This window comes from Anolis sagrei, chromosome Y (assembly GCF_037176765.1).
Source record: "Anolis sagrei isolate rAnoSag1 chromosome Y, rAnoSag1.mat, whole genome shotgun sequence".
NCBI classification, from domain to species: domain Eukaryota; kingdom Metazoa; phylum Chordata; class Lepidosauria; order Squamata; family Dactyloidae; genus Anolis; species Anolis sagrei.
In genome coordinates, this window is record NC_090035.1 from 62,914,472 (window position 1) to 62,936,428 (window position 21,957).

A 21,957-nucleotide genomic window follows, 5' to 3' on the forward strand; every position below is an offset into this window, starting at 1 on the left:
ACTGGCATAGATCTTTTTCTTAGCAGCACAGTTGATGTCTCTCTGCCATGCTTGGAAGGCTTTCCTTTTCTTGTCAATTAGCTGTTGAATCTCGATGTCATTTTCATCAAACCAGTCTTGATGTTTCTTGCTTTGGTATCCAATAGTTTCTTCGCAGGCTTGGATGATGGAGGTTTTCAGTTTGTTCCAATGTTCCTCAACATTTTTGGGGTGTACTGTGGGTAGATGGTCCTTGAGTGCTGTTTGGAGATGGGCTCGTCTGGAGGACTCCTGAAGGGCTTGGGTGTTCATTTTGCGCCTTGTCTTCCTTCCTTGGAGTCTGCGCTTGGGAGCAATCTTGATAGCCATCGAGGATCGAATTAGCCTGTGGTCAGTCCAGCAGTCGTCAGCACCTATCATGGCTCTTGTGAGGAGCACGTCACGGCGGTCTCTGGCATGTGTGATTACATAGTCTAAGAGGTGCCAATGCTTTGACCGGGGGTGCTTCCATGATGTCTTGAACTTGTTTTTCTGGCGGAAGAGCATGCTGGTGATGACAAGGTTGTGCTCCGCACATTTGGTGAGAAGCAGGATGCCCTTTGAGTTGCTGTTTCCAACCCCGTCTTTTCCTATGGTCCCTGGCCACAGGTCGAAGTCTTGCCCAACTCTTGCATTAAAGTCCCCCAGGAGGAGGATTTTGTCCTCCTTAGGTATCCCCGATAGGACGGTGTCCAGCTGACAGTAGAATTTCTCCTTGATGTCTTCATCAGCATCTAGTGTTGGTGCATAGGCACTTATGATGGTTGCCTGTTGGTTTTTGGCAAGATCGATTTGGAGGGTTGAGAGTCGTTCGTTGATGCCAGTGGGTGCTTTGGACAGATGTTTCATCAGATCATTTCTGATGGCGAAGCCAACTCCGTGCATTCTTTGGTCTTTTTCAGGCAGTCCCTTCCAGAAGAAGGTGTAGCCTCCTTTTTCTTCCTTCAGCTGTCCCTCTCCTGCTCTCCGGGTCTCCTGAAGGGCTGCTATGTCGATGTTGAAGCGTCCCAGCTCCCTTGCAATGATGGCAGTTCTGCGTTCGGGGCATTCACTGCCACTGTTGTCCATCAGAGTCCGTACGTTCCACGTACCGAAGTTCATTTTTCTTTTTTGGCCGCAGGGTGGTGACCCCACTGGACGCGGCAGTCCAGTCAGGGATAAGTGAGGCAGACTATGTTTAGGGCACCTTTTCTAGCCCCCTCCCCATGTGGGGTGAGCAGAGTGGGTCCTCAAAAGGGCTGCTCAGTCGTGGATACAGCTGCCGAACTACTCAACTGCCTCGGACCTTGAGGTAGAACGACTGAGTCCGTACCCACCGCCCATGTGCCAGTCTGTGACTAGGGGCTTCCAGATTTCACAGTCCTGCCCCCGTCGCCACTCGCTGATCGCCATGGGGCTTTAGTTGGTTTGTTTTTATTTTCTTTGGCAAACGCCTATGCGTGGGTTTTTTTAATGTGTGGAGGTCAGTGCACAACTGATCAACACACAGACTTCACAGAGTGAGGTTCCACTGGTGATGTAGTTTAACACAATGACCGTGGCTTCTCAGTCTGTTGCAGCCTTCTTCCGCCTTCGCAGCCGTTGTAACATGTACCATGTTATCTTCCGCCTGCTCCGCCGTTGAGGTCTTTGGGTCTTCGGACTGTGCTTGGTCTGGAACCTCCCCCGCGGCCACTCCTGGGAGTGCACGACTCCAGTTGTTGTGCCTACAGGTTCATCAGAACGTGCAAGCCCCCTCACCACGACAAGGTGACAGTATATCAAGGGGGAAGGACCAAGTAGCAACAGTAAGAACTGACCACGGAACAACAGACTGGTTCAAGATTGGGAAAGGCGTATGGCAAGGCTGCATACTCTCACCCAACCTTTTTAACTTGTATGCAGAACACATCATGCGATGTGCAGGGTTTGATGAATGCAAAGCTGGGGTGAAAATTGCTGGAAGAAACATTAACAACCTCAGATATGCAGATGACACCACTCTGATGGCCAAAAGCGAGGAGAAGTTGAGGAGTCTTCTAATCAAGGTGAAAGAGGAAAGCGCAAAAGCTGGGTTGCAGCTAAACATCAAAAAAACCAAGATTATGGCAACAAGAATGATTGACAACTGGAAAATAGAGGGAGAAAATGTGGAGGCCGTGACAGACTTTGTATTTCTAGGTGCAAAGATTATTGCAGATGCAGACTGTGGCCAGGAAATCAGAAGACGCTTACTTCTTGGGAGGAGAGCAATGTCCAATCTCGATAAAATAGTAAAGAGTAGAGACATCACACTGGCAACAAAGATCCGCCTAGTCAAAGCCATGGTATTCCCTGTAGTAACCTACGGATGTGAAAGCTGGACCTTAGGGAAGGCTGAGCGAAGGAAGATCGATGCTTTTGGAGGAAAGTTCTGAGAGTGCCTTGGACTGCAAGAAGATCCAACCAGTCCATCCTCCAGGAAATAAAGCCCGACTGCTCATTGGAGGGAAGGATACTAGTGACAAAGTTGAAGTACTTTGGCCACATCATGAGGAGACAGCCCAGAGAAGACAATTATGCTGGGGAAAGTGGAAGGTAAAAGGAAGAGGGGCCGACCAAGGGCAAGATGGATGGATGGCATCCTTGAAGTGACTGGACTGACCTTGAAGGAGCTGGGGGTGGTGACAGCCGACAGAGAGCTCTGGCGTGGGCTGGTCCATGAGGTCACAAAGAGTCGGAGACGACTGAACGAATGAACAACAACATATAATCTTATTATTCTGCTTAAGCATTTTCCCTTTTTTTCCCACCACTGTGCTCCCCTCCCCCCATATCAAGCCACAGCTTTTACATATCGTAAAATTTCAATTCTTCTTGTGACGGTAACTTTTCTTCTTTGTTTTTTAAACCAGTTACAACAAATTTTCCCCATACAACATCAAAATCACTTTGTTTCCATATACCTTTTAAAACTTTTAATATACATGTCCATGCCTTGGTCACCTCTAGATTGGATTACTGCAATGCGCTCTACCTGGGGCTGCCCTTGAAAACGGCTCGGAAATTTCAACTGGTCCAACGGGCAGCAGCCAGGATGTTAACCAGGGCTCCTTACAGAGAGAAGTCTGTTACGCAGAATCAATTTGTTGCGCAGTAGCAATGTCCAACATGTCCAAAAACCCAATGCCAAAGACACAGACCAGTCAGAAGAAATAAAACAGTAGAACTTTACTCTTGGTTGTAGAGTTGAAAATAAAACAGCTTGGCACACTTACATAGTCTCTGTAAGTAATACAGAATAAATCTTCTGTGTTATAAATCATAGAACATAACAAAAGTACATGGTTACTTCACCATAACATGAGCTTCTTGCTTCTGCTCTCAAGCAAATCAAACAGCCAACTGCTAAAACAGTTTGCAAAAGCCTCAGAAAACTGTTACATAGAAGAGGCGTGGTCTAGCCTTGCTGAGCTGAGCTTTTGCAGCTGTAGTTAATCATTAACAGTTTGCAAGGCCTTTCTGCAAGTTTTCTTTAACACACACACACTGTACTTATAACAATATACCGTAATAAGGTCAACCCTCCTGTTCAAGGTGCTCCACTGGCTGCCGTTTATCTTCCAAGCCCAATTTAAGGTGCAGGTGCTTACCTTCAAAGCCCTAAACGGTTTGGGACCATCCTACCTGTGTGACCGCATCTCCGTCTATGAACCCACATGTTCACTTCGCTCATCCAGAGAGGCCCTGCTCGTGATTCTGCCTGCGTCGCAAGCGCGCTTGGAAGGGACTTGAGACAGGGCCTTTTCTGTGGTGGCCCCCTGACTCTGGAACACCTTTCCAAAAGATCTTAGACAGGCCCCTACATTGGCAGTCTTCAGAAAGTACTTGAAGACCTGGCTGTTCCGATGTGCCTTCCCAGATTAGGAATCTCCAATATCAAGTCGCAGAAGCACTTTAGTAGAACTAAGATTGCTGCACACCGCACACTGCATTTACTTTATAATCCTACATACCCCCTACCACATCAGCACTTTTAATCTTGTACCCATTAGGCCTGGGTAACAACGGAAAAATTTGTTTCTAAAATCGATTCGTTTTTTGAGGTTTTTTGCGTTTTGATATTTAAAAGAATTCCGAAATTTTCCTTTTAAAAAGTTTGATATTTACGAAATTTCGTTAATATTAACAAATCAATTCGTTAAAATGGCGGACGCAGTTGCGCAATGTGAAAATAATAGTTTTAAATAATAGTTTTAACCTCGGAGAAGGAAAGAGGCGGGAAAGAGAGAGAGAGAGGAGGGGTGAAATCTCTATTCTGGTTTGACAATGCTTCTCAATAATAATAATAATAAGAAGAAGAAGAAACCCCCTTCTGCCTTCGTGCATGTAAGGCACAGTGAAAGCACTACTGAAAGATGGCCATCCATTCTTAATAATAATAATAATAATAATAATAATAATAATAATAATAGTTTTAACCTTGGAGAAGGAAAGAGGGGGAAAGAGAGAGAGAGAGGAGGGGTGAAATCTCTATTCTGGTTTGACAATGCTTCTCAATAATAATAATAATCATAACAGTTTTAACCCCTGCCCAGGAAGGCAGGAGGTTAGGCAGGCAACAGGCAGGTCTCTGAGTGCTGCACTGCCCTGTCTCTTTGCCCAATGCACACAGGCCAGAGTGAGGAACGAGGTGAGGTGACGACAGGAGGAGAGGAGAATTTGATCCACTTAAGCAGAGGCCAGGGACCCGGAAGTGGGGTAAATGCCGACCGCTTGCAACCAGGGAGAGGGGAGGGAAACAACTATAAAACTTGCACCAGACATACGGAAATAATAACGAAACAATTACAAAACAATTACGAAATAGATTTAAAAATTCGTTTCGTTTTTTGTTGCTCCTGAATGGTTTGTTATTGCTTCGTTATAAAAAAAAAATGAATTATTAACGAATTACGAAATTAACGAACGAAACCGCCCAGCCCTAGTACCCATCACTCTGGTCAGGCCCAGTTTTTATAGTGTCTTGATGTATTGTTTATTGCTTGTTGTTCATGCTGCTTAACTGTTTTTAATTTGCTTTAGGTGTTGTATTGTTGTGTTGTTTTTCCTGCCATGGAGCCTGGTGATCCTGTCGATGCCTTGGTTGATCTCTATAATAGGGAGATGTCCAAGGCGATAGATACGATCACTCCCAAACGCCCCGTCTTGTTGCGTCGGGACAGGCCATCTCCCTGGTTCTCCAGGGAGTTGGCAGTGAAAGCACACGGAGAAGGGGGCTAGAGCGCAAATGGAGGAAATCTTGAGATGTGTCTGATCAAGCACGGGCTAAAGCCTCTCTTAAGGCGTATTCCGTGGCTATACAGGCAGCCAGGGAATCTTTCACGACTACCCGTATAGCGTCTGCAGCAAATAGATCGCTGGAGCTGTTCCGGGTTGTCGGGGAACTCCTTCACCTACCAGTGGTGGAGGAGACCTTCGATAACCCAACAACTCGGTGTTGCGAGTTCGCACACCATTTTGCAGACAAAATTGCTCAGATATGTCTTGAGCTGGACTCCAATTTCATTGCAGTTCCAGAAGAGGTGATTGAGGCATCTGCTTGTCCAAACTTGTGGGATTCTTTTAGTCTTGTTCTTCCTGAGACCGTGGAGGAGTTCCTTGGTGCTGTGAGGGCGACCACGTCAGCTCTAGACCCTTGCGTGTCTTGGCTAATTAAATCGGCCAGAGGGGGGTTGGTAGATTGGTTTGTGTTGATCATTAATGCATCTCTGGAGCAGGGTTTTTTTCCATCTCAACTGAAACAAGCGGTGGTTCGTCCACTCCTTAAAAAGGTTTCCCTTGACTCCACGGTGCTGAACAACTTCAGGCTGATCTCCAACCTCCTTTTTTGGGCAAGGTGCTTGAGCAGGTGGTCGCCTCCTAGCTCCAGGGTTTTCTAGATGACATCAACTACCTAGATCAGTCACAGTCTGGCTTCAGGCCTGGCCACGGCACCGAGACGGCCTTGGTCGCCTTGGTGGATGACCTCTGCAGAGAGCTGGACAGGGGGAGTGTGACCCTGCTGGTCCTCTTGGACATCTCAGTGGCTTTCGATACCATCGATCATGGCATCCTTCTGGGACGACTCTCTGGGATGGGTCTCGGAGGCACAGTTCTGTCGTGGCTTCAGTCCTTCCCGGAGGGTCGATCCCAGATGGTGAAGCTGGGAGACGCCTGCTCGGACCCCTGACCTTTGACCTGTGGGGTCCCGCAAGGCTCTATTCTGTCTCCCATGCTTTTTAACATCTACATGAAACCGCTGGGAGAGGTCATCCGGAGTTTTGGAGTTAGGTGCCATATCTACGGAAATGACACACAACTCTACTACTCATTTCCACCCAATTCCAAGGAGGCCCCTTGAGTGCTGGACGAGTCCTGGCCGCTGTGACTATCTGGATGAGGAAGAACAAGCTGAAGATCAATCCCGACAGAGGTCCTCCTGGTCAATCGTAAACTGGATCGGGGTATAGGGTGGCAACCTGTGCTGGATGGGGTTACACCCCCCTGAAGTCATAGGTCCGCAGTTTGGGTGTCCTCCTGGATTCATCGCTTATGCTTGAGGCTCAGGCGTCGGCAGTGTCTGGGAGGGCTTTTGCGCAGCTAAGACTTGTGCGCCAGCTCCGACCGTACCCCGCAAAGGTTAATTTGGCCAGGGTGGTCCATGCCTTAGTCACCTCTCGATTGGATTACTGTAATGCGCTCTACGTGGGGCTGCCCTTGAAAACGGCTCAGAAATTCCAACTGGTTCAATGGGAGGCGGCCAGAATGTTAACTGGCGCTCCTTACAGAGAGGTCAACCCTCCTGTTTAAGGAGCTCCACTGGCTGCCATTTACCTACTGAGCCCAATTCAAGGTGCAGGTGCTTACCTACAAAGCCCTAAATGGTTTGGGACCTGCCTACCTGCGTGACCGCATCTCCATCTACAAACCCACGCACTCACTTCGTTCATCCGGAGAGGCCCTGCTCGTGATCCCACCTGCGTCGCAGGTGTGTTTGGTGGGGATGAGAGACAGGGCCTTCTCTGTAGTTGCCCCCTGATTTTGACTATCACCCACATTGGCAGTCTTTAGGAAGAACTTTAAGACTTGGTTATTTCGATGTGCCTTCCCAGAATAGGATAATCTCCAACACTCTGTCCCAGAAGCACTTTATTAGAGTTTAATATTCTCTGCACATTGCACTTACCCAGAACTCCAACATACCACCTTACACACCCAGCACTTTTTAATCTGTACCCATCATTGACCCGGCCCTGATTTTATTGTGTAATAATGTAATGTTTTGTTGTGTTATTGCTTATGTTTTTAATTTGCTGCATTGTTATTATCTGTTGTTATTGTGTTGAGGCCTTGGCCTTTGTAAGCCGCATCGAGTCCTTCGGGAGATGCTAGCGGGGTACAAATAAAGTTTAATAATAATAATAATAATAATAATAATAATAATAATTGTGTTTTGAGGCCGTGGCCTATGTAACCCCATTGAGTCCTTCGGGAGATGCTAGCGGGGTACAAATAAAATAATAATAATAATAATACATGTAAGCTTATCATTTATTGCCAGTTTCCATGCTTCCTTGTACAACTCCTCTATTTGTATATTTATTTCTTTTTTCCAGTTCCTTGCTATAAGCAGTCTTGCTATTGTTAATAAGTTTGTTATCGCTTCTTTATCCTCCTTTTTCAATTGTATATTGTTATATAATGATAATAAAGCTGTACTAGGGCTTTTCTCAATTTTCATATTCATTATCTCTTCTATTTCTCTAAATACTTTCCCCAAAAAATTATTTACATATTTACATTGCCACCACATATGTATATATGTTCCTGGTTCTTGACACCCTCTCCAACAATTTTTTGAATTATTTTTATTTATATATGCTAATCTTACTGGGGTTAGATACCACTTTCATATTAACTTATAATAATTTGCTTTAACCCGTATTGATAATTTTTTTAGATGTCTTTGTCTCCATAGTTGTTGCCACTCTAATTCATTTATTTTTTACCCCTAAGTCTTCTTCCCAAACCTCTTTAAGGGTATTATTTTTTGTGTTTCCTTCCTTTATTTCGATTATTATCTTGTATATTTTACTAATTATTCCTTTCAAGTTTTCATGCTCTTCTACATCCCTTCCCTTCTGTATTATTTGTTCAAATTGATTAAGTTTACTTCCATTTTTTATTATTTTTTCCCCAATTTTTAAGTCATTGTTCTAATTGTATATAATAGAACCATGTCAATTTTATTTCTCTAAACTCTTCCATAATCTTTTCCTTCTTCATTCCAACCTTTGTCCAGTCCCCTATCTTGTCTTGTTTTTTTCCCTTAACTTTTTATCCATTACTTTTTTAGATTTTTTGGAAACTTCTTTTCCATTACAATTGGAGTAATAATTGACTCATCCTTTATTAACTTTCTCCTATATTTATTCCATACTTCTAATGTATTACTCAGCATTGGATTTCTAATTTCCCTAATTTCTTTTCCCGTGAACTGTTTGAAGAATATATTCCAAATTTCTTCTTCCACTTCTTCTGAGTCCTTACTAAGCCAATCTACTCCTTCTTTTTTAACCAATCCTTCTATAACCAATCTTAATCTTATTATTATTATTTATTTATTCATTTACTATGCTTATATACCGCAATTCTCAGTCTACTGGCGACTCATTGCGGTGTACAACATAGAAAAACAGGTGCAAAATACAACATAAAATAAAATAATCCACAGTACATAATTATCAAAACATCTCATCAAAAACATCAACCTTACTACAAGACCATTCCGAGTCGTCTCATCGTCAAGTTCACAATCCGATGCCATTTCCGTTGTTCCATTCCTATGGTCAAGTTACCAGTCATTGCACTTCTATTCAAAAGCCTTCTTAAACAACCAGGTCTTTAGCTTCCTGCGGAAAATCAACAGGGAGGGGGCTAGCCTGATGTCTATAGGAAGGGTGTTCCACTGCCGAGGAGCCACCACCGAGAAGGCCCTATCTCTCGTCCCCGCCAGCCGTGCCTGTGACGCAGGCGGGATCGAGAGCAGGGCCTCCCCAGAAGATCTTAAAGTCCTCGTGGGCTCATAGGCCGAGAGGCGGTTAGTTAGGTATCTTGGGCCAGAACCGTTTAGAGCTTTATAGGCCAGTGCCAGCACCTTGAATTGAGCCCGGTAGCAGATCGGCAGCCAGTGGAGCTGGTACAGCAAGGGGATTGTATGCTCCCTGCGCCCCGCTCCTGTTAGTATCATGGCTGCCGCACGTTGGACCAGTTGGACCTTCCGGGCTATCTTCAAGGGCAGCCCCACATAGAGAGCGTTGCAGTAGTCTAAACGGGATGTAACCAGAGCGTGGACTACCGTGGCCAAGTCAGACTTCCCAAGGTACGGGCACAATTGGCGCACGAGCCTAAGCTGTGCAAATGCTCCCCTGGTCACCGCCGAGACCTGGGGCTCCAGGCTCAGCGATGAATCCAGGATCACACCCAAGCTGCGAACCTGCGCCTTCAAGGGGAGTGCGACCCCGTCCAGCACAGGCTGTAACCCTATACCCTGTTCAGCCTTGCGACTGACCAGGAGTACCTCTGTCTTGTCTGGATTCAATTTCAATTTGTTCGCCCTCATCCAGACCGTTACAGCGGCCAGGCACCGGTTCAGGACCTCGACAGCCTCCTTAGTAGCAGGTGAAAGGAGTGACAGATTTGGACATCATCTGCGTAGAGATGACACCGTACCCCGAAACTCCAGATGATCTCACCCAGCGGCTTCATGTAGATATTAAACAGCATGGGGGATAATATAGAGCCCTGAGGAACCCCACATGACAAGGGTTGTGGGGTTGAACAGGTGTCCCCCAATAACACCTTCTGGGACCGACCCTCCAGGAATGACCGAAGCCACTGTAGAACAGTGCCCCCGAGACCCATCCCCGCAAGGCGTTCCAGAAGGATACCGTGGTCGACAGTATCGAAGGCCGCTGAGAGGTCCAGCAGCACCAACAGGGACACACTCCCCCTGTCGAGCTCCCGGTGCAGATCATCCACTAAGGCGACCAAGACTGTCTCGGTTCCATGTCCCGGTCTGAAACCAGACTGTGCCAGATCCAGAAAATCCATGTCTCCCAAGAATACCTGGAGTTGTGAAGCCACCACGCGTTCCAGGACTTTGCCCAAAAAGGGAAGATTGGAAACTGGCTGAAAGTTGTCGAATTTAGTGGGGTCCAGTGATGGTTTTTTCAACAGCGGTTTTATTATAGCTTGTTTTAAGCTCGCTGGAATTCTGCCTTCCCGAAGGGAGGCATTAACCACCACCTCAACCCACTCAGCCAATCCCTCTCTGGCCTCCTTTAGAAGCCAGGATGGGCAGGGGTCTAGGATGGACGTGGTAGGCCTCATTCCTCTGAGTATCTTGTCCACATCCTCGGGTTTCACCAATTGAAATGAATCCATCAAAATAGGACAAGCAGGTGCTCGTTTTACATCCTCAGAGACTGCCCTTAAAATGATGTCCAGACAAGAACGGATCAAAGCGACTTTGTCTGCAAAGAACCGAGCAAAAGCTTTGCAGCGAGATGCCGAATTGTCAGGGCTCCCGCCTAAAGTGGCGGGATTTAAAAGGCCTCTGACAATCTGAAACAACTCAGCCAGACGGTTCTTTGTAGACGCAATAGTGGCCGCGAATAAAGTTTTCTTAGCGGCTTTCATTGCCGCGGCATATGCCCTTAAAAAGGACACAAACCGTGTTCGATTTGGCTCGCTCGGGTCCGATCGCCACACACTCTCTAGTTCCCTCTTCCTTTGCTTCATTGCTGCCAGCTCCTCAGTAAACCAAGAGGCTGGTTTAGCTCAGCTACTTGAGAGGGGACGTTCCGGAGCGATCGTGTCAATTGCCCTAGTCATCTCCCCATTCCAGAGAGCGACCAGGGCAACAACAGAATCACCTACCGAGGTGGCGGGAAAATCCCCAAGAGCCGTCAGGAATCCGTCCGGATCCATAAGCCTCCTGGGGCGGACCAACTTAATGGGTCCTCCACCTCTGCGGAGGTTAGGGGGCGCAGTGAGCCTAAATCTGACCAGGAAGTGGTCGGTCCATGGCAACGGAGAGATGGTCAACTCCTCCACACCACCACCTTCTTCCCATCCCTGACAGAAAACCAAGTCCAATGTATGTCCAGCACAGTGGGTGGGGCCAGATATTTGTTGGGACAGCCCCATGGTTGCCATGGCAGACATGAAGTCCTGAGCCGCTCCTGAAAGGGTCACCTCGGCATGGACATTGAAGTCTCCCAGTACAAGGATCCGTTGAGACTCCAATGCCAGGCTCGAGACCACTCCTGCTAGCTCAGGTAAGGAGACTGTAGTGCAGCGAGGTGGACGGTACACTAACAGAATCCCTATTCTGTCCCGGTCACCCACCCTCAGGTGGACGCATTCAAAATTTGTTGACTGCGGGATGGGGCCCCTGGTCAGAGGGATGGAATCTCTGTAGACCACTGCAACCCCGCCTCCCCACCCTCTCGGCTGATGCTGCACGGAGAAACCTGGTGGGCAAGGCTGGGTCAAATTCACGCCTCCAGCTTCATCCAACCAGGTCTCCGTGATGCACGCCAGATCTGCCCACTAGTCCAGGATAAGATCCTGGATGGTAGTAGTTTTTCTGTTGACAGATCTGGCGTTCAACAGCAACACCTTCAATCCAGAGGGACCGCCACCCCAGTTACACCAATTTACCATATTAGGAGACCTGTTTGGAATTACTAATGTAGTTGTGCGGTCCCTAGGCCGAATTAATGGTCTCCTTTTCCTGCCTCTCCCCCTCCCCACCACAACTTCTATGGGGGCCCCTTGGCTAGTGGAACACCTCCCCTCCTCCATGCCGCAGTCCATTTCCATGACCTTAATTTCTGTCCCATTGTTGGTTGTTTGATTTGTTAAGGTCTTACTTTGCCATGTTTTTCCATTCCCTGTATCCCCCCCCCCCCCCGCCTTATTATCTCCCACAAACTCCAGTCCGTTTCGTCCCGTGTCCCACAAATAATTAGCACCAAGGATAATAAATATAGGGAAGTAGGGGACCACATAAGTAGTGGTGGTAGACTACGTGCACTGGAGCCGATCTTAAGGTGCAATTTCTTAAAGTGCAAGGAAACCAAATCTAGCACTGAGCGCTACCTAAAGTGCGATTTTAAGAGCAAGTTCTTAAAGTGCAAAAAACAAGTCTAGCGCTAGGCGCTATCTAAAGTGTGGCATGGAGGGAATGGAATAAGTTAAAGTGCTGAGTTGGAAGTAGCAGCAAGTAGGACTTGGATGCAATAAAGTGCTATGCTAGGCAATTCGTAAACAAATTGTTATCAATTTTGCAAGAGTATTAATGAACAGGAATCATTGGTAAAAATTATTGTGGTTAACAATATAGACGATGGACAGTTGGTACCAATCGATGAATGGATCTTAGTCCTTCCGGAGATGGTCAACACAGGTGGTCGGTCAGCGGTGCTGGTCAGCACAGATGGTCCACATGCAGCCTGGCCGCACAGTTGTTCTACACACGGGTCGGTCTGCACAGGAAGCTGGTCTACACACGAGTTGGTCTGCACAGGAATCTAGTCAGCACAATTGGTCAACACAGTTGGATCACACACACACGCCTCAGTCCGCACCGACCGTCACCAGTGATGGCTGCTGGTGGCTGCTGGTGGCTGCTGCAGCAAGGACGGTGATGGCAGCGCTGATGGGTGCTGGTGGCTGCTGCAGCAAGGACGGCCGCGGCAGCGGCGCAGCAGCGGCCCGTGATGTGATGGGGCCTAGCAGGCCCGATGGGGGCTGCTGGGTCTTCCTTCCTTCTCTCCCTCCCCCGGCTCGGCGGGAGGGAGGGGCGCGGCGCAGAGGGACCACGGGGGCTTTATGGGGGACCGCTGGGCCTTGCTACCTTCTCTCCCTCCCCCGGAGCGGTGGGAGGGAGGGGTGTGGCGCGGTGGGCCTGACCGGCCTGCTGATGAGCCGCTGAGCCTTGCTTCCTTCTCTCCCTCCTCTGGATCAGCAGGAAGGAGGGGCGCAGAGCGATAGAACTTGGCCGGCCGAAGGGCAGCCTCTGGGCCTTGCTTCCTTGCTTCCTTCTCTCCCTCTTCTGGATCGGCTAGAGGGAGGAGCGTGACACGATGGGACCTAGCAGGCCTGATGGAAGCCGCTGGGCCTTGCTTCCTTCTCTCCTTCCCCGCGACCAGGTCTCTGCTTGACACGCTAGGCCGCGATGGAAAGCCGGCCCTTCCAAAACCAGGCAGCCAAGGCCGGAACGTCAGGTGAGGGGCCGGCCAAATGGCAGGAGGCTGGCGCGATGGAAACCAAGGGGCGTCGAGGGACAACAAGGAACTCCGGATTGCCGGAGCAGCGGCAGCAGCGTCCGCTGGAGTCAGGCTGAGGAGCAGCAGCGCGCCCGGTCCTCCAGCAACAATGGTGGCTGCGACGACCCTTCATAATATTTTTAATATTAGGTAGTGCTAATCCTCCCTCTTTTTGCGATCTATACCATAACTGTTTATTTAATCTATTTCTCTTACTACCATTGCAATACTTATTTATCATTTGTTGCCATCTATTTAGCTCTTCTTCTGTAATTTGTAGTGGTAGCACCCTAAATATAAAATTTATCTTTGGAAGTATTTTCATTTTTACTAATGTTATCCTTCCAAACCATGATAAGTGTATATCTTCATACTCTATTAACATTTTCTGAACCACTTTCCTCAGTGTTACTACATTTACCTCTTCCATTTCTTTTAAATCCTTTGTTATTATTACTCCCAAATATTTTATTTTATTCTTAATTCTTATTCCCACATTACTCTGTTCTATAAAGTCTTTTTCTTCTTTCCTTGAATAATTGAGAAGCATCATTTCTGACTTATTCCAATTTTTGTATTCAATCTCCACCTCCTCATTTTGTCATAGCCACATTTCAAAGCAATCTCATTTGAGACCAGGGCATGATTTGAAATCTTAATTATTCTAATATCCGCATTTAACACTTTACTTAACATATTTTTAGAAACAAAAATATAATCTATTCTTGTATACACCTTATGCACAGCTGAATAATATGTATATTTTTTTCATTCCCCTTTACCAATCTCCACACATCCTTTAATTGCCATTTATTCATTACTCTACTTAAATCCGTTGTTTCAATATCTCTAATTTTTGATGTTTGCATAGTTTTATCCTTTTTTTGGTCCATATAACAATTACAATCCCCTCCAAATATTACATTTTGCTGGTGATAGTTCTCTATTTGCTCTAGCACCTTTTCATAAAATTCTTGCTGTTTTACATTTGGTGCATATATGTTTAGTAATACATATTTATCCTCCCCTATTTTGCCATGCATTATTATGTATCTACCCTCCTCATCTTTCAATATCTTGTTTATGACAAAATTACATTTCTTTGCAATTATTATAGCTACCCCTCTTGATTTTGATGACCCAAAAGATTTTTCATAATTCTTTATCCAACTCGATTTTAGTTCTTTTGAACCCGGTTTATTCTGATGTGTTTCCTGTAAGAAGATGACATCCCCTATCACTCTCTATTTCACTACTATCTCTGCATTCTTGCCGATACTCTTTCCTCCCCCGTCTTTGTTGTAAAGTACATAAATTCAATAAAAATTATATATATATATATATAAAAAGAAGATGACATCCGCCGCATCCTTCTTCAGTAGGGCTTCAATCCGCCTTCTTTTAATTACTGTCACTAGACCTCTAGTGTTCAGTGTTGAAATTCTTAATTTATGGGACATCATTTCCATTTCCCTTTAAAAACTTCTTTGTGGCTTGAACCAATGTGGCTTGAACCTTGTCCCTTATACTCTCCTCCTCCTCCCCCATTTCCTCCTCCCCCTGATTCCCCCCCTCCCCTCATTCCCCCCTTCCTCCCCTTCCATTCTTTGGGACTTCTAATCCCAACCATGGCCCCCGGCCTTCCCAATTGGGGAGGGGGGGGTGTGAAGTCATGCCGTGGCCCAGAGTCTCCCTCCCTCCGAGTGCTCATTTTTTATTGCAGTGCTTTAATTTCTTCTTACATCTCGATTCCTCCAATGGCGCTGATTATTCCCTCCAATTCTCCTCCTTCTGCACCTTTCTCCTCCTCATCCTTTCGATCTCTCTCTTGTTTTCTTGTTATGCCGAACTCCTCCAGTAATTGAAATCCTTGTTCCAAGGAGTCTATTCTGTACCTCTTGCCTTTCCACTGGAATGTGAGAAAGATAGGATATCCCCAGGTGTATGATATTCCAGCCTTCATTAACTGGATCATAATTGGCTTCATTGAGTATCTCCAATTCTTGGTTTCAGGACAATAGTCATTGAATATTTCCAACTTTAATTCTCCCATCTTTAAATATTCTGGGTTTTCTTTAGTATTTTCATCAAATCTTTTTTTCAAAGTTATGAACTTGAATTATTATATTTCTGGGTATTATTTTATTTCTTCCGGCTGGAAGATGATGAACTCATTCCAAATCCAATTCTGTCCAATTTAGTGTTGGTGTGATTTTTTGCAGCTACTTCAAAATTTCAGCCTTCAAATCTTTTTTATTCCCTTCTGGAAAATTTTTAATTATTACATTGTTCCTTCTTTGGTTATCTTGCATGTACACAAAGCCTATTTTCGTTTTGCTGCATTTGTTGTTTAAGTGCTCATTGTTCTTGTTTATTCTTTTCAGTTTCTGCTTTAATTGTTTGTATGTCTCCATGCATTGTTTGCAAAGTTCCTTTTATTGTCTGAAATTTTTCATCTGAACTTTTCCTCTCAGCCTCCAGTTGGATTTTCAATTCCTTGGCACTAGTCAAGATATCCTGTTTCAGTGCCTGAATATCATTTATCCGTTCTTGTTTCCTCATTTCTCTTTCTTCATCAAACATCGAGTTCAGCTCCCTTGTTTTCTTCTCGCTCTCATCTTTAATTAATTCTGCTATTTTGCTTAGCAGTTGGCTATTGTCAATTTCTTTCTTTTCACTACCTCTTTCTGCTTCTGCAGTTAGGGATGGCATTGATGTAGAGATAGCAGCCCCCCCCCCGATAGCTGGGTCCTTGATAGCTGCCCCCCCAAGAGGGGGGAGTCCTTTTTAATTGCTTTCCCTTGTAGGGGGGGGGCTTCTTCTGACTGTACTCATTTCCTGGGAAGGTTGAGGGGGCTGGGGTGTTCCCACCCACTCCAGTCTAGCAAAAGCTCTATCAGAAGGCTTTTTTTCATGACCAAAGAGGATTTTTGGGAGGCTCTCCTGCTCTTTCCCTTGTCTTTGTTTCTCCCTTCTCATTCAAATTTTGTCAATTTTGCCCCCTCTGCTTGTTATCAATTTTTAATTACTTGGTTTCCCTCCGTTCAGCACAGTCCAAAAAGATCCAATTAAGTATGCCTTGCAATGCTTGTCTTGAAACCAGAAAATTCCTTACTTTTACTTTTAGTTGTGGCAATTTGCAGTTTATGGGAAAGGCTCCCTTCTTATCACTTTTAAAATGGTGAGAATGACTCATTCCTTCTTCAAAGGAGGAACAGAATGACGTACTGTCTATTGGAATTGTTGTGACCTTCCAATTTCAGTTCCAATTAGGGTTATTACCCAAAGTCTTTCTAATTATCTAGATATTTATTTAAGTTACTGAGTTGCTGAGCTGTTTTTTTTTCTTTCCAGCTGCTACGCACTCGGTATTACAGTTAGTTTCACTTTCTCCCAGCCGTCTACCAGCACTCATAAATCGTTGCTTTATCAAGTGGTAATAAATTACCCTTTAAAGCTTTTTTCTGCTCCTTGAATGCTCCACAGCTTTCCACAGTTTTCCTCTCCTTTTCAGTCCAAAAGATAATTCAGCGGCCCATTTTTCCACTGCTTCTTTTGCTTTTTTGCTCGAGAGTTGCAGGGAACACGTCTTTACCTGGCCATGGCTGACTCTGCCCCCCTCTGAATAGTAATTTCTTAACTGTCATTTAAAAAGTCACTTTGAACCTGAAATAACATGCAAGTATGAAAGCTTGCATTCGCTTATGTACCTTTTACTACAATGCTCTTAGTCCCTTATTTTCTTTGGCTGTTGGAGATGGAGGCCAAAACTCATGGAAGCCACCGGACATAGGAAGCCTAGTCTATCAAGATGAGCAGAAAATACTTTCCAGAGTTTCAAATAGTGTGCTATGTGTGGCTTCATTTTTTCTGAAATGTGATAAACCAGGCCTGCTAGATTTGAGGTGGGGGTGAACATCTTCCCCATTGTTACTGCTCATTTTAGGTTTCTTTTACTCTATTGTAAGAAGGTTGGAACTTTAATAGTGACAACACTGCTGTAAAGACGCCACATGACGAAACCAAAGAATGTCGCGTATACCACACATTAGTTACATACCTACCTTACCTTACGCGAAGAACTGAGCCTTGTATTAGCTTGCAGCAGGCATGTAGCCGGGGGGGGGGGGAGGCTTGAGGGGCTTCAGCCTCCCCCCCCCCCGAAATTCTCATGGTGGTTAGCAAAAAGGCCTTACTGGTGCATTATTTAAACTCTTATGTTTATTCATATCATGATCTGATCACCATACTCAATATATCCCATATGCATGGCGGTATTAGGGTAATGATACAAAAGGTTTGCTAGGGTAGACCCTCTTTCACTCAGACTCAGCCCTCCCGAAACAAACTCAGCCCCCCCCCCCCCCCCGAATCGAAATCCTGGCTACGGGCCTGGCTTGCAGTCTAAAGTAAGTGTTGCCATGGTGTTTTTGAAACAAGAACAACAGAGTTGGATAAAAATTGAACATGCCAGAGGTCATACAGAACAACAGTGTCATCAAGGTCTTCAAGAGGCTTACAGGGAATCTGTATTGCCTTACATAACAGTGGCAAGGTGGGTAAAAGTCTTCAACAAAGGACACCAAAATGTGTCCTTCATTCAAGGACACATCGGCCAGGTTGTCCTAGTGTCTGCCTGTTGTCTTTAAGTATAAGGGGCATAAGGAGTACCCGCCTATTTGACAGGTGAGACGTTTTTCCTTTTATTTAGACCAAAAGAAATTCCAAACATTATTTATTTATTTTTATTATTTATTTAGGGCTTTTATATCCCATCCTATTTCAACCTCTACAGAGAGACTCTAACAAATCATCACCCATGGTACCCACATCAAAACATGAATATACAATTTAACAACAATATAATAAAACAGCAATATAAGTAATATAAACAGTGTAAAACTAAAAAAATATTCCCTTATATTGTGATGTAGGTCTTTATAAAGTCTTAAAGATGTGCATCATGAAATCTTCGTATGTTGATCATATGTTACTTTTTACAGAGAAATACCCAGGTTTTTATTTATTTATCGTATCAGAAGCAAACCAGGGGAACAATTGTAATTTATTTAAAAAAACACAGTTTTAAAACTTGGCATTATACTAAATGTCCTATGACCAGTAGCAGGCCACTTGGAGTGCCTCAGATGTTGCTGTAAGAAGGTCCTCCATTGTGCATGGCTTGGCCTACAGCTCCCAGAAATCCCAGCCAGTTTACCAGCTATTATTTATTTATTTATTTATTTAGAGGTTTTCTATACTGGCCTTCTCAACCTCGATGAGGGACTCAGGTCAGTTTACAGCATATATAAAGTACAATCATATAAAAGAACCACAGGTATTAAAATAGTACAACACAGTATAATAAAAACATCATCATTATCATTACATCATTACAGTTTCCTACGCCAAATCGTCAATCCAGTCAGTCATAGTCATGTTTGTAGTCACAGTTCATCATAATTCATCATAGGGAAGGTTCTAGGTTCAGTCCTCAAATGCCACATTCCAGAGCCAGGTTTTTAGTGATTTCCTGAATGTCAGGAGGGAGGGGGCAGATCTAACCTCTAGTGGGAGCGAGTTCCAAAGCCGGGGAGCCACCACCGAGAAGGCCCTGTCTCTCATCCCCACCAACCGTGACTGTGAGGGTGGTGGGACCAAGAGGAGGCCCCCCACCGGAAGATCTTAATAGCCTCGGTGGTTCATAGGGGAGAATCCGGTAAACTGGGCCAGAGCCGTTTAGGGCTTTATAGGTCAAAACCAGCACTTTGAATTGTGCCCGGAAGCTGATCGGCAGCCAGTGGAGCTGGTGTAACAGAGGGGTCGTATGATCTCTGTACCCCGCCCCTGTTAGCAATCTGGCTGCCGCACGTTGGACTGATTGAAGCTTCCGGGCAGTCTTCAGAGGCAACCCGACGTAGAGAGCGTTGCAGTAGTCTAAACAGGATGTAACCAGAGCGTGGACTACCATGGCCAAGTCAGACTTCCCAAGGTACGGGCGCAGCTGGCACACAAGTTTTAATTGTGCAAAAGCTCCCCTGACCACCGCCGAGACCTGGGATTCCAGGCTCAGCGATGAGTCCAGGGTCACTTCCAAGCTGTGAACCTGCGCCTTCAGGGGGAGTGTAACCTCATCAAGCACAGGCTGTAACCCTATGCCCTGTTTGGCCTTTCGACTGACCAGAAGTAACTCCGTCTTGTCTGGATTTAGTTTCAATCTGTTGTCCCTCATCCAGTCCGTTACAGCGGCCAAGCACCGGTTCAGGACTTCAACAGACTCCTTAGTAGCAGGTGGAAAGGAGTGACAGAGTTGGACATCATCTGTGTACAGGTGACACCGTACCCCAAAACTCCGGATGATCTCTCCCAACGGCTTCATGTATATGTACAACATAGGGGACAGTATAGAGCCCTGCGGGACCCCACAGTACAACGGCCACGGAGTCAAGCAGGTGTCCCCTAATAACTGGGAGCACCCCTCGAGAAAGGACTGGAGCCACTGCAGAGCAGTACCCCCAAGGCCCATTCCTGCGAGACGTCCCAGAAGGATACCATGATCGACGGTATCGAAGACCGAAGAGAGATCCAGCAGGATCAACAAGGACACACTCCCCCTGTCCAGTTCCCGGCGGAGATCATCCACTAAGGTGACCAAGGCTGTCTCGGTACCATGCCCTGGCCTAAAACCAGACTGCGCGGGATCTAGATAATCCGTGTCTACCAGGAACTCCTGGAGTTGCGAGGCCACCACACGTTCCAGGACTTTGCCCAAATAGGGGAGATTGGAAACTGGCCGATAGTTGACGAATTGAGTGGGGTCCAGTGATGGCTTTTTCAACAGCAGTTTTATAACAGCTTGTTTTAGGCTGGCTGGAATGATGCCTTTCCGAAGGGAGGCATTAACCACCACCTTTACCCGCTCTGCTAAACCCCCTCTGGCTTCCTTTACCAGCCAGGATGGGCAGGGGTCTAGGATGCATGTGGTTGGCCTCGCTTCCCCAAGAATCCTGTCGACATCCTCGAGTTGAACAGATTGAAACGAATCCATCAAAATTGTACAAGCAGGTGCTAGTGTTACATCCTCAGAGACTGCCGTTAATATAGTGTCAAAACCCGAATGGATCAAAGTGACTTTGTCCGCAAAGTACTGAGCAAATGCTTCACAGCGTGGTGCCGAGTCGTTAGGGGACCCACTTGAGGTGGGGTTCAACAACCCTCTGACTACTCGAAACAGCTCTGCCGGACGGTTCTTTGCGGACGCAATATTGGCTGAGTAGAAGGAATTTTGAGCAGCCCCTATTGCCACGCCATATGCCCTTAAATAAAGGCATAGGCGTGCTCGGTTTGACTCGTTAGGCTCTTTCCGCCACACGCTCTCTAGCCACCTCTTCATTCGCTTCCTCGCCGCCAACTCCTCAGTGAACCAAGGAGATGGTTTAGCTCGGTTGCTTAGGAGGGGCCGCTCCGGAGCGATCGTGTCTATTGTCCTAGTCAGCTCACCATTCCAATGAGCGACCAGGGCATCGACAGAACCACCTGCCAAGGTAGTGGGAAACTCCCCAAGAGCCATCAGGAATCCATCTGGATCCATAAGCCTCCTGGGGCAGACCATCCTAATGGGTCCACCACCTCTGCGAAGGTTAGGAGTTGCAGAAAGTCTAAACCTGATCAGGTGGTGGTCGGTCCATGGCAATGTAGAGATGGACAGCTCCTCCACACCACCACTATCTTCCCAACCCTGACAGAAAACCAGGTCAAGTGTGTGTCCAGCACAGTGGGTAGGGCCAGATACTCGTTGGGACAGCCCCATGTTTGCCATGGTGGCCATGAAGTCCCGAGCCGCTCCTGAAAGAGTGGTCTCTGCATAGACATTGAAGTCCCTCAGCACTATGAGCCGCTGGGACTCCAATGCCAGGCCCGATACCAACCCTGCTAGCTCAGGTAAGGCATCTGTGGTGCAGCAGGGTGGTCGGTACACCAACAGAATCCCTATCCTGTCCTGGTCTCCTAGCCTCAGGTGGACACATTCGAACAAAGTTGACTGTAGGGTAGGGCACCTGACCAAGGAGATGGAATCTTTATAGACTACTGCAACTCCACCTCCCCGCCCCCCTGATCTCAGCTGGTGCTGCACGGAGTAGCCTGGTGGGCAAAGCTGGGTGAGGTTAACCCCTCCAGCCTCGTCCAGCCAGGTCTCCGTAATGCATGCCAGGTCTGCCTTTTCATCGAGGATTAAATCCTGGATAGTTGATGTTTTTCCATTGACAGACCTGGCATTCAACAGCACCACCTTCAATCTGGGGGGCCGTCTACCTTGGTACACAAGTTTACCATGTCAGGAGAACATTTTGGAATTTTTCTCAAGGTTTTTTCATGAATTAGCCGAATTGGTTTATTGCTTCTCCCTTTCCCGTATTTCCCCCTTCCCACCAACACTGCTATGCCCCCCCCCCGACCAACAGGACTCCCCACTCCCTCCAGCCCTCTCTGCTCTCCATATCCTGATGATCTGATATTGCACTGTTATATGTTACATCAAGATTCAATCCCAATGATTTTTCATCCTTACTACCATTATTGTAATTCATTTTTCCGATTTCAT